At 38.5% G+C, this 19,122-nt stretch overlaps 1 protein-coding gene across 9 annotated transcripts in view; it reads right to left on the bottom strand.

The window, feature by feature from the left end:
• Positions 1-19,122, bottom strand: part of FOXP2 (forkhead box P2) — a 548,879-nt gene that overhangs the window by 245,600 nt on the left and 284,157 nt on the right. Inside the window, exon 1 of one of the 9 annotated variants that reach the window (XM_043549706.1) lies at positions 11,809-11,960. The exons of the other annotated variants lie outside the window; for them this stretch is intronic. The gene's annotated coding sequence lies outside the window, so the exon portion shown is untranslated. Of the gene's footprint in view, positions 1-11,808; positions 11,961-19,122 lie in introns of those variants that run through there. 9 annotated transcript variants of the gene reach the window in all.

Raw genomic sequence — 19,122 nt, 5'->3', positions numbered from 1 at the left:
AGAACACACATAACTATGCTAAAACCCACAAGAAGTTTAAAAAATCAAATATAATTATATTTCAAAATATAAATATGATCAATTATTTCCTGATACAGAAGTGATACTCACTACATTTAAACTATTTGGACGGAGATATAGCTAGGCCTCAGAAATGTTGTACAATCCTTATTCTAACTTCATATTAATAATGACAGGTTTCAGAGTAGCAGCCGTGTTAGTCTGTATTCTCAAAAAGAAAAGGAGTACTTGTGGCACCTTAGAGACTAACAAATTTAATAATGGACACCCACGTATATTAAGATAAAAACTAAAATCTGTTAACTTTAAAGTAGTAGACGCCATATTTCTACACTTACAATAAGGATCTACTTTATCAAGTTGAAAAGTACAAAAACTCAGAAGGTTTATTCTTCCTGATGTGTTTATTCAGTTCCCATTGAGGTAAGTGAGGATCCTGCATATGGAAGGGTAAGGAGACTCTTTTATGCCTTTCTAAGACACACATTGGTATCTCAATTTTCCCACAGACCCGTGTGTGGGTTGTCAGGCACATGGTTACCAGAGTACGCTGAACACAACACAAAAGCTATGGATCCCACTTGTAGAAGGGGTTTTTATTCCCACAGGGTTTAGCAGAGTAAGCCAGTAAGATAATCATTGGGAAACTCCAACTTCTCTCCATACTGGAGATGGTCTCACTAGAGATAACAACACCTGGTGTATGTTCCATAAATGCATCTGGAAAATAAACTATGGGTCTCAAACAGAGCTTTCTTTCAGACAAATGGGTTTTACTGAAAACTCCATTCATTTGTGTGAATGAATAAATAGGAAAGACTGTGGCTTTCAGTGATTATGGTTAATGTCGCCCCAACCTTGAATTTCCTTAGTCACAAACACTTATACTCTTCCTCACTCAAATGCTTCATTAAGTGTAGGGTGCTTTGAATTATCAACAGCTCTGTGGGGAATTATAATTTCTACTACCCATTATGAATTTAATATTTATTGTGAAATATTCATCATATATTTGTAAAAAAAATAGATAACCCACCAAAATTAGTTAATTGCTTGCCTGATCTGTAACTGTATAACTAGTGTATGATATAAATCCTGCTACTTGTATGGCCTCACACATCTGGTAGGTCATACTTCATGTACCACCATGAGAATACCAACACACTGCTATGCACAGTAGGACCCAGAAGCAGTCAAGTTGTTAATAACAGTGTTGAACTGCCATAGACTTAAGGGTGCTGGAGTAAGGGCTGTAAAGTGAGAAAATTTATTTCTTTAAGAATCATGTGCTGAAGTGACCAGCAAAAGAAAAAACAACAACAAAAAGTTGGCGGGAAACTTCTCCAGTTTATTGCTTCTTAATGATTAGGCTTGGCAGAATTTGGTTTGTTTTTTTTTACTTTTTTAATAATTTTGATGGATACTATCAATGTTTATTTTTAAGTATTTTTTTCATTTTAAATTTTCAAAGTAGCACAAAATTATGGGTTTTAAACATTGCCCATCCCCGACTTTTATTGATTTAAAATTTCACAGTTGTAAGAAATTATGGGGGTAGCATCAGACAAGAATTATTTAATGACAGTAGAGGTTCAGATTCAAAAAGTTTAAGCTTTATAACCGTTAAAACACGTCAACATCACATGTCAAAATATACAAAGTATAGATCTTTAAATCAAATTCTAGTAAGTTTTCAAACAGCATTTTTATTATTTTGCCTATCTGTTCATTTATTATTTATACAAATTATTGTCCACGGAAATATGTTTTCATTGGTTTGTGAAGGTTCAGTGAAATCGAAGTTTACCAACATTTAGTGATAAAAAATCTTATTGTTCCAAGACTACTAATGACGTATATAAAAGCTTGAAAGGTTTCTGGCAATAAAACAAAGTAATGTGGGTGTTTTGCTTGTGGTTCTTTTACATTAGCAAATCAGGTCTTGTCTATGGGGAAGATTCTGCAGTCTATGGCAGTGGTCTCCAAACTGTGGAGTGTGCCCCCCACGGGAGTGGTGTGGAGGAACATTCGGGCCAGCCCCCATGGAGGCAGAGAGGGAGTGCCACCCAGTCCCTCTCTGTCACCAGCTCTGCTCCTGGCCCTCGCCCCGACCATGGCCCCACTCCTGGCTATGTTCTGCTCCCAGTCATGGTCCCAGCAGCAGTGCTAGCCCCGCTCGCAGCCATCATTCTGCTCCTGGCCCCAACCACAGAGCCACTTCCAGCCCCAGCTCCTGACTGCATCTCTGGCCCTGCTCCCGGCCCCAGCTCCCCACCACAGATCTGGCCCCAGCCCAGCTCCCAACCGCAGCTTCCGGGGTGCGCAGAGAAGATAAGGGGTGGGGCATGAGCAAAAAAATGTGGGGACCACTGGCCTATGGTGACTGCAGAACCAGTGAAATGATGACATCATCCCAACAAATGGGAGGGTAGTTTTAGTTAGACTGTTCAAAACGCTTTGCTTTTTCTTGGTTTTTGTTAGCAACTATTTATCTCCAATATCTCATGAGCACTTGATTGAAAAGATGTCTTTGACAAAGTATCAATAGTTTCCTCTTCAACCAAAGTGCAATAGCTCATAATAAGCATCTGAGACATGCAAGAGGTCTTCCAGTAAAATAAAGGGAGACGAGAGTTGACATGCCTGATATTTCAAAAGGAAAAACAAAGCAACATTTTTTAATATGAAGATAAAAAAAAACCCTTTAGAGGCCTTCATTACACATTAAAAAAAATCTATTAATTTCACTGAAAATTCCCTTGATTACCAAAATAATTCAATGTCTCGCAATACAAAACAGTCACCTTTCAGGTACAGAGTGGCAGCCAACCATCCTACAGAACCCAATAGTGAGGACAGGCCTTGAAAAATCCACTCTCCCTCTCACCAAGAGTGAGTGGAGATGAGCTGGTACCACAAAAGTGACTGGGAACTTTTCTCTGAAAACATGGCTAACATTATGGCTGAAACATAACCTTTCAAAAGTAAATCGGTGCGGACTAATACAGTGCCGTCTTCCTGAGTCTGTGGACAGAAAGCTCCAATGACTCTAGTGCTGTTCAATGCTTTGCCAAGCAGCAAAAGAGTGAAACAAACAAGACTGATTAGTTTCACCACTGCTATTCAGAACCCTATACATATCAGATGAACTATCAAAAATCACCTCAATTTCAGGCTGCTCCAGCATCTCAGACAGCAACCATAGTCAGTCCTGGGAGATAACCCCGCAGAAAGGAGGCTTGGGGGAGAGGTAGAATGGTGGAGACATCTATCGCATTCCATAATAGTCAAAAGGCTCTTGAAAGGGTGTCAAACAGTAGAGAAACTTTCTACCCTTCACAACTGCTGTGAAGTTTTGTGGGAGAAATTAAAGAGTAGAGATTTACACTCCTCCTCTCCCCTCCACCACCACACCTCTACCTAGCAGAGGCCAAACAGGCTTTAGGGGATAGAAAATGCACAGACAGAATTCCCTCTCACTTCCAGCAGCTAGAAAAAGGAGTAGTATGTATTTGATAACTACTAGGTAGGGGCTGATTGGAAAGATGGAGCCCCAAGCTCCAGACAAAGAGGAACTGATCACAGAAGTAAAAAGTAAAGAAGAACTGATCATGGAACTAACAATAAATGGTAAATTAGTTACAAGGGAGGGATAATAACTTGGTCACATTTATACTGTGGAAGCAGAATACAGTCCAGACCAGTGAGATCCAGACCAGTGAGATCGATCGATCTACCTACCTATCCTCAGTACTTTAAAAGGGCAAATTTCATGAAGTTGAAGAAAACAATTACAAGCCAAATCAGCTGAGAGAAAGAAGTCAATCAGAAACATGTAAATGACAACTGGGAATTGTTTAAGAACACTTTACTAAATGCCCCAAAAGCCACAATTGAAGAAGGCCATACTGGTTAAAAAAAATGCCCTGATTTAGAGGGGAAGTGACGGCTGCAGTTAAAAATAAATACATACATACATAAATAACACAAGGGAAAAAAGAGGAAGTTGATAGTAACAAATATCATTTAGAAGCTAGGAATTGTAGAAAACTGATAAGGGACACATGGAGAAATCTATGGCCAGAAGAATTAACGACAATAAGAGGGAGTTTTGAAAGTATATTATTAACAAAGAGAATCCGAACAATTGTATTGGTACATTACGAGATGGAAATGTTAGAGTTATCAATAATAATGCAGAAAAGATAGAAGTGTTCATTAAATATTTCTGTTCTGTATAGGGGGAAAAAACAGATGATGTAGTCATATCATTTGATAACACTCTTTCCATCCCACTAGTGTCTCAAGAGGATGTTAAAGATTAGACATTTTTAAATCAGCAGGGCTGGAAAACTTGCATCCAAGAGTTTTAAAAGAGCTGGCTGTGGAGCTCTCTGGACTATTAATATTGATTTTCAATGAGTCTTGGAAGAGTGGGAAGAAAGCTACCTTTGTGCCAGTATTTAAAAAGGGAAACAGGATGACAAAGGTGATTACAGACCTGTCAGTCTGACATCAAGCCCAGGCAAGATAATGTAGAAGCTGATACAGGATTTGATTAAATAAAGAATTAAAGGAGGGTAGTGTAATTAATGCCAATCAACATAGGTTTACAGGAAAGAGATCCTGTCAAACTAACTTGATATCTCCTTTTGATGAGATTAGAAGTTTGGTTGATAAAGTTAACAGTGTTGATATAATATACTTAGACTTCTGTAAGGATTTGAATTGGTACCACATGACATTTTGATTAAAACATAAAAAAGATGTAAAATTAACATGTCACACATTAAATGGATAAAAAGCTGGCTAAATGATAGGTCTCAAAATATAATTATAAATGGGGAATAATCATTGAACGAGTGTATTTCTAGTGGGGTCCTGCAGGTATCGGTTCTTGGCCCTACAATATTTAAATATGTCTATATATGACCTGGGAGAAAACAAAATCACCACTGATAACTGATGACACAAAAATTACAGATGACAAAAATTCAGGGAGTCGTAAATAACAAAGAGGACAGGTCATTGATACAAAGAAAACTGAATTGCTTGGTAAACTGGGTGCAAGCAAACAATACGCATTTTAATATGGCAAAAAGTAAATGTACATATGGAATAAAGAATGTACGATATACTTACCCAATAGGGAAGTCTATCCTGGGAAGCAACGACTCTAAAAAAGATTTTAGGGTTGTGGTGGATAATCAACTTAACATGAGCTCCCAATATGATCCTATGGCCAAAAGGGCTAATGCAATCCTTGGATAAACAAACAAGGGAATCTTGAGTAGGTGTAATGAGTTTATTTTACCTCTGCAGTTGCCACTGGTGCACCCAGTGCTGGAATACTGTGTCCAGTTCTGTTACCCACAATACAAGAAGGATGTTGATAAATTGGGGTTCAGAGAAGAACCACAAGAATGATTAAAGGATTAGAAAACATGCCTTATAGTGGTAGAACCAAGGAGCTCAATCTCTTTAGCTCAACAAAAAGAAGGTGACGGAGTGACTTGATTACAGTCTAGAATTACCTACGTGGGGAACAAATATTTGATAATGAGCTCTTCAATCTAGCAGACAAAGGTATAGCACAATCCAATGGCTGGAAGTTGACGCTAGATAAATTCAGACTAGAAATAAGGTGTAAATTTTTAATGATGAGAGTAATTAACCACTGGAACAACTTAAGAGTCATAGTAGATTCTCCATCACTGACAATTTTAAATCAAGATTGGATGCTTTTCTGAAAGATATGCTATAGGAATTTATTTTGGAGAACATCTCTGGCCTGTGTTATACAGAAGGTTCCACTAGATGATCACAATGGTCCCCTTTGGCCTTGGAGTCTATAAAAAAAAAAGAAGAAGAATCCAAGGACAGCAGCCTGATAAAAATCCCAGTACATTCCCACAACCCAGCAGCTACGGGAAGGGCTTGGGTAGCATTGCCTCTGGTGGAGATCTTCACTATCATCTTGATCTACCTCTGGTTACTGGAATTACTCCTCCATTTGCAGATGTCTTGTGACTTTTTCCTAACACTGACAGAGAGTACAGAATGTTTTGCCCAAAGATACTTCCACAACCTTTCACCTTATTAAAACTACCATGCAATGTTCTACAACCACCAGAATAAACTGGATTCTGATTCTGATAATCTTATTCAACCAAAAGCCCTGTCATCTTCTCACACACAAAATGAATCTCTATCCACTCCCCTCCACCGAGATATGACATAGCCCTTCACAAAAGGTGTTGAGTCTCCTTCCCCTGACTTAACAGCCTCGTATCCTCGCCAAGAGCTCCATGTCATAGCTCTTGATTCAACCTGCTGGCACCGTGTTAGCTTCATATCCACGGATCAGTAATCAGGTTCCATCAGAAAGGAGGAAGAGGAAGTCTAAGAGGATTGGAGGTTATTGCACCCTACATGTTTCACACCTCCCAAAGATCAGAAAACTTCCCTTTCCCAGAAACTTCTTCCCAGTCACCTCTCAAAGCCTGTTGCTGTCACATTCACCTTGGAGTCCACCTAGTTTCCAAATGTAAAATCCTTCTTAAACAGCTAATTTCTAAAGGAAAACATCTAAGACATCTGAATACATATGTTTTCCTCGAAATAACCAAAGCCAGCCACTCCAGTGCCAACAAAAATAAAATCACTATTTTAGTGAGGCCCACAAAAACAATGATTTGAGCTCCCTCTGCAGGCTTGACATCTGTAATTAACTAAGAGACCCTTTTCCCAAGGCTGTGCAGAATCTTTGGAGAATGATGATGTGCAGAAACAAAAATGTTTTGACAGGGTTTGGCACAAGAGTAGTTGAATTTGTCATTGTTATTGTTGTTAAGTTAAGACATTTGGGCCAAATTTTGGCCTAGCATAAGCAGGTGTCCTCCACTGAAGTCAAAGGAGCATTACACATTTACCCCAGCTCTAAATTTGGTTTGGTAAATTTAGCTTCATTGAAATGACAATTAAAATTAAATTAAAATAAATCCCTGTTAGCTACTTGGAAAAGGTTAAAATCGGGGGTGGGTGGGATGGACGACAACATTTTATTCTACAGAATCTGAGTATTACCAACGCAGACTTGAAAGATTAACCTTTTAACTTTACTGGTACAAAGTATATTACGCTGCTGCATTAAGGTTCATGTTGATTTAGCAGTACAGAGTATACAGACTATTAAATTCACAAAGGGCCCAATCTTAGAGCCAGAACTGCGCACTCAAACCCGTATCTTAACATTAAAAGTTGGCCTACACGGCACGCTACTGATGACAGCATGTAAGGTATATGTAGCTGCATGCTGCAGTGAAAGACAGACTGCATGCACACTGTGGTGTGTAGCTACATGTGGCAGTGAAAGGTTCTGGCAGGAAGGAGACAGCAGGGAAAGGCTCCGGCAACAGGGAGCTGCCAGAACCTTTCCCCGCTGCCTCTCCCTTCCGGAGTCTTTCCCCACTGCTGAAGTCAGTGTAGACAGGAGAGGAACTGCTTGGGGAGTAAAGAGCCCTATAGGGTATGTAATTTTAAGGTTCAGGCTTGTCTTTACTCACCTAAGCAGTGCCTTACCATCTACCTTATTTAAACTCATGCAGTGTATGTGCTCTACACCGTAAGTAGTGTGCAGTGTAGACGTATCCTAAGTTTCACTAGAATCAGAATCCCACTGAAGTCAATGATATTCCAGGCAGGAATAGGAGTCCGGGAGCATAGATCTGCTTGAGGCTTCAGGGACAAACATTAAGAAAAATTTCCTTTTTCTAACTGACTTATCTTGCTTCTATATCTTATAAACATAAAACTGGAGATTTACAATTCACATATGATTTAGGAAAAGCTATTCAGGCAGTGCATTGTTCTGAATTAAAAAAACAAGAGAAAAAATCTTTCATAAACAAAACAGCTTTATAAAATTAAAAGTGTGGCCTTAAATCTGCTTGACAGTAATATTCTTCCTCCTGTCCTAACTCTCATTGTTTTCCAAGCCTTATGTACTCCTGGCCCTGTGTTCAGATATGGGACAAGCTATGAGAACACAATGCACTAATGTCACAAAGGACTTCTATCACAGCCAAAGACTTGACAGACAGCAGGCATAAAAGAGAATAATGGAATATAGCAATGAGAAAGACCGAACAGTTAATTTAGTCCAATGCAAGATAGTCCCTTATTGTACATTTACGAGTGGTGACTCCACCCAAATTTTAAAGTGCCAAGCTATAGAGTTTCTAGTACATCCTTTAGGAGTCTGTGCCACATTGAAATTTTTCACTGTCAGCAAAATATTACTAATATGCAGCCTATATTTTCCCTTTCTTAATTTGAACTGATTGCTTCTAATTACATCCCCTTTTCCTAGGCTAAGTAACTCCTCTCCATCTTTGAGGTCTATATAGTCAAATATTTGTTCTAATATTTATATAGAGGAATATATATTCCTCTTTTATTTGTACCATAGCCGCTTAGATGCCACTATTCAATTTTATTCAACACATTTAGATTCTTATACTGCACCCATCACCAAGGTATTGGAGCATCTGTCCAACCTCTACCATGGTAACAGGGTCCTTAAACATGCAAAAGATAATCTAACTATATACATACTTATTATCTCCTGTAATCTTTCTCCACATATCAATCCCCCCCTCACCCCATAATAAACTTCCATATTGCCTTCCATGGATCATGAACATTTTTGTAAAGTGGGGCCTAGAATTGAATGGAATGTTTTACATGCATTTATACCAGTAATATAAATAGGGAACATTAACTACTAGTCCTGTGACTTGATACCTCTGTTATTATTAAGGTGACCAGATGAAACAGGCAAAATATTGGGACACATGGGGGAAGCAAAAAAATAAAATAAAGTGGCCGGAGCGGAGTTGCCGAAGCAAAAAAAAAAAAAAAAAAAGCGCTCGGAGCGGCCAAAGCCACAATATCGGGACAAATGGCGTCCTGACCGTGCATCGGTTGGGACCTGGGACAAAGAACTAAAAATCGGGACATCTGGTCACCCTAGTTATTATTAGTGCTACTACAATTATTGATAACTAGCTCTTATATAACATGTTTCACCAGCAGATCTCAAAGCACTTTACAAAAATGGTCAGTATCATTATCCATCATTTTTACAGGTGGGGAAACTAAGGAACCAAGAGGGGAAGTGACTTGCCCAACATCACCCAGAGGGACAGTGGCAGAGCTGGAAATAGAACTAGATCTCCCAAGTCCCAATCCAGTGCTCTATCCACTGTGCCACTGTGTCTGTGTCATTGCAGGCTCATGGCTAACTTTCTACCACCCCTATATCTCTTTTGGCCATGTTTCTGTGGTTTGGACTATTTACTCTCAAATGCATTCAGTTGTCTGTAAGCAAGAAGAATCTCATTTTCTACTCATGTTTTTACTCTCTCTATTGTAATCTATTTAGATACTCAGATGCTACAGTGATTGACACACTATAAAAACTTGGATGGACCATATTAGACAGATTAAATAGATAGTTTCTGGGCCCAATTAAGTGGTGAGACAGAGCATCCTCAGCTTCCCACCCGTACACACAAAATATATTTGTGCATTCTCATATTGAATGCTTTTCTTGGTACACTTCTGCTTTAACATTCACAGTTCTCAACTCCTCCCAATTTAGTATCATCTTAAAATTTCATTAACATGTCATTTAGTCGCTATTCTAGGTCATGAATGAAAATATTTAATAAGACCACACCTAAGAGAAGTCTCTGTAATACACCACTATGCAACTTGATAGTTTGCCATTTAAGCATGACCCTATGCTTACAATCCTTCAGCCAGATTTCAATCTATATAATCATATTCATATCTAAGGTGATTTAAAATATTTTTGAGAGATACTTCTCTTAAAACCTTCTCCTTCTCCCACGCCCCTATCACTGGATCTGTAATTCTGTCAAAAAAGCAATCGAGTTTATCTCACAAAATATATGTGCCTAAGGCACTTTTGAAAATAGGACTTAGACATTTTTGAACATTTTAGCCCTATTCTTTACAAACCACTCCTGCTTTACTATGGTTATTTTTGTCTAGCTTTAAGATTTTTTCTTCTTAATATTTATTCCATTATTTTACAAGTAGTATAAAACATTGCCAACACAAGTGAGTATCAAAGAAACTGCAACTTGTATAGATTCAATAATAGTTTTAATGATTTAATTATTATTTCCTGGCTCAGATACTGGCAGTCAGTGACAGCCTTATATGTCAGGCAATCTGCAAACAACCACCCCAGCAAACTGTTCCAGCCATATAACACTGTTCATTAAAATCTGTGAACCTGGTATCCATTTTTAAACTAAGCCCAGAAAAAAAAGTGTTCCTCCTCCCTGAAGGTGACTCTCTTATCCTTACACTGTCCAGTTTCCATTGTGCCAGTTCTCATAACTCCTTCATCCACACTTGCCAATCATCATCCTTGTGGAAAATTTGAATCCCAATCCTCATTCACTCTTGTGGCCCCCAAAACATGAGCCATCCTAACTACTTAGATATATTAGTATCTCAGGCTAGATCCACAAAGATGCTTAAGTGCCTAACTACCATTGTAGGTGTCTAAAATGTTCAAAATTTAGGCAACACTGACACCCTCAAAACCCCCACTCAACTGCCGCCTAATCCTGTAGGCTCCTAAAATCTCTAGGTACCTAAATTTCTGCTGCTAAAGTCACCTGGGTGCCAAAGTTTCCACTCCACAGCATGCACAAAGCCACCTAAGTCCTGATGTTTCGCACCCTGGTTCACATCTGAGCCCCAGTAGGATTTTCAAACGAGGCACTCCCCCACCTATCTTGGCCAATCCAGTAAGCATGCCCAGACAGGCTGACCTAGCACCTAAGTGCTGGAGAGGGTTCATGGCTATGTCTCCCAAGTGGAGAAAGACTCTTCCTTCCAACCTAGAGTTAGGTGCCCAATTGCTTTTAAATGGTGGGTCTTAGCCACACCCCTCTCCTCCGTTTTTCCAACTGCTAGTGTAGGCAGTTCCCCACTCAGCTTGCTGGCTTCTATGAATCCCTTTCTTAGGCATATAACTCTCCCCATGCATTGGGTAGGGAGCCTGAGTGACTAACACAGGGCTCCCACTTCCACTGGGCACCAGGGCATCTAAAAGTTAGGTGCTGCAATCCTCAGCATTGCCAGATCAAGTCCTTTTGAGGATCTAGCCCTCAGTTCCTCTGCCACAGGAATGAATCCTCATTATACTTAAAACATTTTAAATGTATAAAAATGCAGGAGACTATGATCCATATTCAGTGGTCCAGATGAAGCTTAGACAATAAGGCACAAAGACAGGCCTAATGCAAGCAGGTTTAACTTCACTAAAGAGCAGTAAGCCTTAAGCTAGATGCAAGTTTGGTCCTAAGAAATATAGTGTTTGACAAGGCAAATAAAAATATGACTAAGAACACAGCTCCTGGCAGCGCATGTAAATCATAATCCCATTTTAAGGCCTGATTCAGCAAGGTACTTAACGCACTTTCGCAAATTTAACCCACTAGTTTCAGTGTGAGGTCTGACTGGGGTCCTTAAAGTTATGCCAATGTTCAAGTACCATGATGAACAGAAGCCTTAATGAACATTTCAGAAGTTATTTCAGTTAACTGATAAGCATGTTACTAGTTTAAGCTATCTATGTAAGATATATCTATGTAAATATATTAGTGGCTCTATTTCTTGCACTTTGTAGACTTGCATCTTGGCAGGGGGTTAGATTGGATGACCATTGCGGTCCCTTCTTACCCTATGGTTCTATGATTCCCCTTCTGAATGTCTTAGTCCATGGTTCTCAAAGTTTCTGCAGACCATTTGAGCTCCAACAGATCATAGTTTCACCACTGAATCTGCCAGACAGTCTGGAATCATCTGTGATACCATCTTCTTGATCATCTGAAGACTCTGTAGGAGAAATGGGAATCTCTTTTGGACCTCTTTTGGACTGGGTATTCAGTACTGCCCAGCTCATGTGAGCACTGCATAGACACCAGATCTGACTTCTTCTGAATTGCAAAGGGCAGATCTTGCTGTGCACAGAAGCTCAAAAGCAGATTTTTTTGTAAGCTGTTCATGCTTGATAGCTATCTTTTCCCTAAGAGACTAACACATCTCTCTTTGCTTTCAGTTGAAGAGTAGAGAGTTTAGGTCCTTACCAAAACCTCTCTTAAAAAGCTTACACTCTATCATGCTGATCCAGTGGCTTCCACCATATGTCAAAAGACCTGGCTGAACTCCTTGCGGATGCTCACTGGGCAGTTATGTTTAGACCCATCCGCTGGATCTGTGTGATTGTAAGCTCTCGACTCTCTGTCTGGTGCTTGTTCTAGGGAATTGGACCTCATGGTCTAGCTGCCCCGGGTCCCTGGTGTTGAACCCCCAAGACACCCCAACTGTTTAAGCACAACCTTCCCAGAGCTCCACTCTCATGGATACTTTATAATTAGAGTCCTACCAAATTTACAGTCCATTTTGTTCAATATCATTGTCACAGGATTTAAAAAATTATAATTTTCATGATTTCAGATATTTAAATCTGAAATTTCACGGTGTTGTAATGGTAGGGGTTCTGACCCTAAAAGGGGGTCGCAAGGTCATTGTGTGGGGGGAGTTTGCGGTACGGCTAACCTTACTTCTGTGCTATGTTGGCAGTGGCGCTGCTTTCAGAGCTGGACGGCCGGAGAGCTGCGGCTGCTGGCCGGGAGCCCAGCTCAGAAGGCAGAGCCACTGCCAGCGCAGCGCAGAAATAAGGATGGCATGGTATAGTATTGACACCCTTACTTCTATACTGCTGCCTTCAGAGCTGGACCCTTGGTCAGCAGCTGCTGCTCTCTGGCTACCCAGCTCTGAAAGCAGTGCAGAAGCATGGGTTTCAATATCACGACTCCCCTAAAATAACCTTGCGATCCCCCTGCAACTCCTTTTTGGGTCAGGACCCCCAATTTAAGAAATGCTGGTCTCCCCCCATGAAATCTGTATAGTATAGGGTAAAAGCACAAAAAAGACCAGATTTCATTGGGGGCGGGGGCAGATTTCACTGTTCGAGACCCATTTTTCATGGCTGTGAATTTGTTAGGGCCCTATTTATAATTTATTCCTTCAGGGACATGTGTCAGTGAAGCAAGTAACACAGATTTTACAGAGAGGTTTCTAAATCAATCACACTAATCATAGATAAATCACAAGAAATACACAGATCTAGGCAAAATAAGAAACATCCGTATGCAATTCCTTCCTCAGAGTCCTCAGCACGTTTGAATGTTCTTTGAGTTTTGGCCAGTGCCTTCAGGGGTCCCAGGTCCCCACTCCTGGACCTCGCTCATCTAACTTATTACAAGACATAAATAATAGACTAATCAAAGGCAAATGTGGTTCCAATCCTACCTGATATTTTTGTATACAGTATCTATTTTCATATACAGATTATGCAGCTAACTGGAATCCACTGAGTGAACGTAGGTTTACATCTTGAATAGGAGTGAGGTACAGCAGTGGTTATGAAAATTTATATGTATGTCCTTCCTGTTCTCAGCAGGAATCAAGTGTTTGGTGCGGGCCAAAAACATCAATTTCTTTGTGTGGATAATTTTGATTTTAAATCCATGATTTTTTTCAGCTCAGAGTCATAATGTAGACATTTAAATGCAAAAACTTATCCTTACTAAAACTGAAAGCCTACTAATTTTGATAATCATGTCGATTATTTGATTATGTAATGCAAAATCTTTGTTAAGTAGGCATGAAGCTTGTAAAATATGCTGTGGTGATCCAGGGCCTAGTTCTATGCATAGCTTAGTATTGTACCTGTCATTTTACTGTAGTAATTGGCCAGCTTTTTATGTTCAGTAGCAAGATACAGTGGGACAGATCAATAAAGCTACACAGATTAATGCCATCTGTACAAAGAACTATGTAAAACCCAAACATCTGTCTGGAAGGTTTATACCCTGGTTTAAGAAAAGAAATGTTGAAAAACAATTCACTATTATTTTGAAGAATGATGTATACAACTTTAATAGCCACTAACAACCAATCATTTTGCAAATGTGTTAGTTTACTGTACACAAACCTACATATTGAAATAACAAACTCCACATTTCATTCCTAAATGTAAATATCTAAATATAAATATATTATTTTACAAATAATTGATATAAGAATACGCTGTTAATACTAAAGAAAAAGTATGCATCTTGGTATCAGAGAGAACAGTGTTATTACAATGAAGAATATGGCACACACTTAGTTTTACTATATATATCTCAAAGCACTTATATAAACTCTACTACATCTTACCAGTAGGCAGCACTGTTACATCTTTATAGCATTGCTCTTAGTAATGTTAATATCATACAGTGCCATCTGTAACTTATTACACATTATCTGACCTTTACTTGCCTTCAAGCCTCATTATTTTCACTTCAGACTTTATATCTCCCAGATTTTCTTTGATTTTAAAAAGTAAAATTAGAACTAATACCAAAATGCTTAAAGAATATTTACCACACATCACAAATGAGAAATGGAGGGTGCAATGGTTTAATTCATTTTAATTGATCAATTAATATGACCATCACTTTTTAAACAAAACTAACAATTTTAGGTTACACTACTAATGAATGATTTCAGGTAAACAGCCAACTCACGGGAATGAAGCATTTTGTATTTGATTGAAGAATTTTAATTTGCATTTAGATCTTATAAGAACACATTTATGAAGTTTACAAATAATGGTTCTGATCGTACAAAGCATTGCTCATGTGAATAGTCCTTAGTCATGTGAGCAATGTCTTAAATGGGGCTACTCCCATAAGTAAGGTATTAGAGGATAAGGTCTCATAATTTTTCAATTTAGACTATATGAGTATCATTTTCTAAAAAAATCTATTGTTATAATTATTTTTAATATAGCCACACTTGCCTATCATAAACTCCTATGTATCTGGTGACTTTCATTCTTTATAATCTATCAACCCTTTATCATTAATCAATTGGAGATTTTTCTTACATTCCTTGATCACTAAAATTCCCAGTGAAATCAATTGGAATTTTGGATGCACAAGGAGCAAAGCATCAGGCCCCAAATATATATGCACACAGCAGACAAGGTTACTGTCAGGGGTTAATAGGTATATTTACAAAGAAATGGTAATGAATCCTTTTTTTAGAGGAAAAATATATATTAGTGTACAAATTTACAAAAGAACAGACAAAGCATTCTAATCGTAAATTTGTAAATAAGATATAGTATCGTATATATCTTATCAGTGCCAAAGATTTTTTTTAAAAAGATTCTGTCCTACTTTCACACCAAAATTATAATATCCATTTCATAAAAAGGCACTGAAACGTAAAATGGGCCAACATCAAAATATAACAAGGAAGCAAAGATAAATTAGAGGAATTCTTTGGTTCTTTCCCTAACTAATCAGAGATACACAGAAAAGGATCTTTTAAGTTTAATGATACCTGCTCATTAAATGATGCTAAACACTAAAATACCACGAACAGCAGGGAATTTCAGTTTACATTAGAGAAAAAAAATAAAAGGGTAAAAATGACTGAAGTTGGTCAGTTCAAGCTGATAGGGCACTTCAAATGAATAACAGAAGAATAAAAGAGACACTCTAGGTTAAATTAGGTTCTCCTATGCCTTTTCTTGAAAGTGCTTAACTTCACAAATTTTATTTGAATTAACTAACCTGCCAAAATCAAAGACCTGAATAGGGGTAAAGTTAAACAAGCAACTACACTTCACAGTAAGTTTACCCATTAAACAGCAGATAAAATCTTAGTATAAGAAAAAGATGGTGGATATACTTTTTAGAATGTGTAATCCTCCTCCTCTAACCAGGGAAAAAGGCATGCCTTTTATACTGTTGAAATAAAAGTGTATCACAGAATAAAATTATTCAGATGCTGAACTTATTTCATGTAATAATTTATTTGTAAGGATTCTCTTCTTCATAAGTATAGCATACAATTACTCTTCCCTCCTATTTAAATACATATAATACTTGAAATACATATAATACCATTTTAGTCTGGCATTTTAGGATGATATTTAAAAAAGAGTTACATTCTATTACCTGACTAATAACTGTTATAAATATATAGTAAAACATTTAAAGAAAACTAAGCCATTTGAAGAAATCTTCAAGGTTAAAAAATAAGCTTGTAAATAAATGGAACAAGGTTACAATTCTTTTAAAATATACACAATTCCCCATGCTACCTTGCTTTGAAGATTATTACATTTATCATTAAAAAGAATAGAATTCCATGGTGGAATTTTTTATTATTATTATTATATTTTGCTAGCTATAGTTGGGTACTCAAAAAACCCCCAACAAACCCTATTTCAAATGTATTCAACCTGTTTCCCCAGACTTTCAGTAGACCTCTTTTTTCTGCTTTAGAAAAAATAATAAACATTATCCTTTTATTCAACATGAAAACTTCTCCTCCAAGCTCTCAAGTTTTATATGCAAAGGCCCCAGTCCTGGAATTGGATCTACATGGGTGGAACAGTGAGATTTATACTCTGCCGAAGCACAGGAGTCTGCTCACATGGATCCAGCTCCAGGACTATGGCCAAAATGAACAATTACTAGCATTTCACTTCTTTCATTTTATTACACATAACATTTCTGTATCTATTTATCAATTCTAAATAGTGGTTTTTAGTGGGGAGGGAAGAGGAGGAGACAGTGACTGAACAAAAGTTTGACTGTATTCAACCAGAAACCAAACATTTTTGTCAGCAGTAGTTTACAAACTATTGTCTGTGAACTATCAGTGGCTGACAGAGACCTTTTCCATGGTCCACAGGCTAGCCAAAAGATAGAGAATGACGCAGGAATAGCTGGGGAGTGGCAGGGAAGCTGGAAAGGTAGGTCCACAGTTTTGTTTTTTTTAAAGGGGCAGGTACTGTTCTATATAACTTTTTAATGAAACTGTATTATTCATCCAGTACAATTAACTGTTATGATTTTTAAAAGGATTTCCTTGAAGACTGAAATAATCATGAAGTGTAACATTCACGCAGCCTCAGAATGTAATTTTTTATAGAAAAAAAATCTATTTCATATTAGAATGACCAAAAGTGCTTTCATTTCTAGAGTAAAACTGTTCTTCCATTCCCTTTGGGCTGATCAAACCAAACAGAGACTTTGTATGGGTCTCCTGTCATCTCCAGAATTGGAGTCTAATCTTTGGCCTTGTGGTTAAGACACTGGACTGAGACTCAAGAGAGCAAAGTTATGTCCGCCAACTAATGGACAAAGCACAGTCCTGCTTTTCGGAGCTGACGAGCCTCAGATGTTTCCATTAACTTTGATGTGAGTTCTGGTTGCTCAGCATCTCTGAAAACCACACCATTAATCTCAAAGGCTAAGGACTCACAAAAGGATTTAGGTGCCCTAATAATCTCACAGAGATGCCGGCCTTCCTCCAGTCAATCACTGCATTTACAAATGGCATTGCATGCTCTTTGGCTATGTTGCCATTGCCAGGATGGGGAAAAACACTCCATCACACCGTGCTCTCAAATTCATCATTGTTGAGAAAAGAGGTGCATGCCTTAATCTTACCTGGCATTGCCCCAGAGATTTGTGGATTTGCAGGATTTAGCCAGATCTGAGAACTTCACTCGAAGATGCCTGGTATGATGACATCAGCCGTGGTCACTCTGGCTGGTGCAACAGTCAGTAGACCGCACATTTGATGATGATAATGATGATGAAGTACATCTGTCCCTGTTCATTGTATATGGAGTCTAGGCACCTAACTCAGACTTTGTGAATCCCAGTGATTTTCTAGGAGCCTAAACGTTAGTTGTGGCAATGCTCAATGTCACCATGCCTAAGAAACCTTGTGTCTCAGATTCTCATCTATAAAAGAGGGATGGTAAAGCTTATCTATCTCAGAGGTGTTGTGAGGATACACTCACTGTTTTAGAAGCACTCATATATTATAAGTGGCACAGAAAAGCAAATAAAGTCCCAATTTAAAGGTTATGGGACTCTTCCTTTGGTCAGTGGCCGTCTGTGGAACGCCTAAAAAAACATTCTGCAGACATCCAATTGTAAGGGGCCTCCACTGAGACAAACTCTATCCTCTAAGAAAAAGTAGTTGTAACGCAACACAACATAAAATTGCTGTGTGACCGATGCTGCACTGTCCCCAAAGATATACTGGAATGCTTTAATGACCTGTAGACATAACTGGCAAGATGCAGGAAAACATCGGACATCTGAGTACAGACTTAAAAAAATTAGGCCAGGTACCAACTGTAGCCCACCCAGAATTTCTTATTAATTTTATTAGCTTTACTAAGCTAGTATGGAAAGAGCCAGTCAAGATTGGAGTTTATTTGTGCTAGGTGCTGCACAAACATATGAGAAGACAAGGTCTTTTCCCAAAAAAAGTTAAAAAAGACATATGAAAGATGGGGCAGAAAGGATAAAATAAACAAGCACAGTGATCAGAGTTATAGTAGATATGTCATATTAATTCATTTCTTCAGCTCTTTATTTCAGTTTCTACCTCTAGCCTCTTATTTTGAACTAGTGGCTAATTACTTTACAGTAACTGGTGTTCTTTGAGATGTTTTGTCCCTATGGGTGCTCCACTTCAGGTGCGCATGTGCACCCATATGCCTTTGGTTGGAAAGTTTAGGTAGCACCTGCGCCCAACATATCCTTGTTCTCCAGTTGAAGGGTATATAGGGAAGGGTGAACCCGCTGATGCTCCAGTTCCTTCGCTGTGAAATCCACAGACCAGGACTCTGAAGCAGGGCAGAAGTAGTATGAGTAGTGGATCACCCATAGGAGCCCTCTATTTGTAGTGTTTGCTGCCAGCTGTGAATCAGAGAAATCATCTGTACGTGGGATGCATCACTATATGGAAATATCCATACTGATTAAGTTGAAGGCCACAAACTGGTCCTCCATATTTGTAGATGGTATTATTGCTGCTAAGGTTACCGCCCTGAACCTTTGTGTCCTGATGAATGTATTTAGAACGCTGAAGTCTAGGATTGGTCTCCTTCCTCCTCTCTTT

The sequence above is a fragment of the Chelonia mydas genome, chromosome 1, assembly GCF_015237465.2.
Source record: "Chelonia mydas isolate rCheMyd1 chromosome 1, rCheMyd1.pri.v2, whole genome shotgun sequence".
NCBI classification, from domain to species: domain Eukaryota; kingdom Metazoa; phylum Chordata; order Testudines; family Cheloniidae; genus Chelonia; species Chelonia mydas.
The sequence above is the reverse complement of the archived record's forward strand: the minus strand, read 5'-3'. Positions and strand labels throughout refer to the sequence as shown.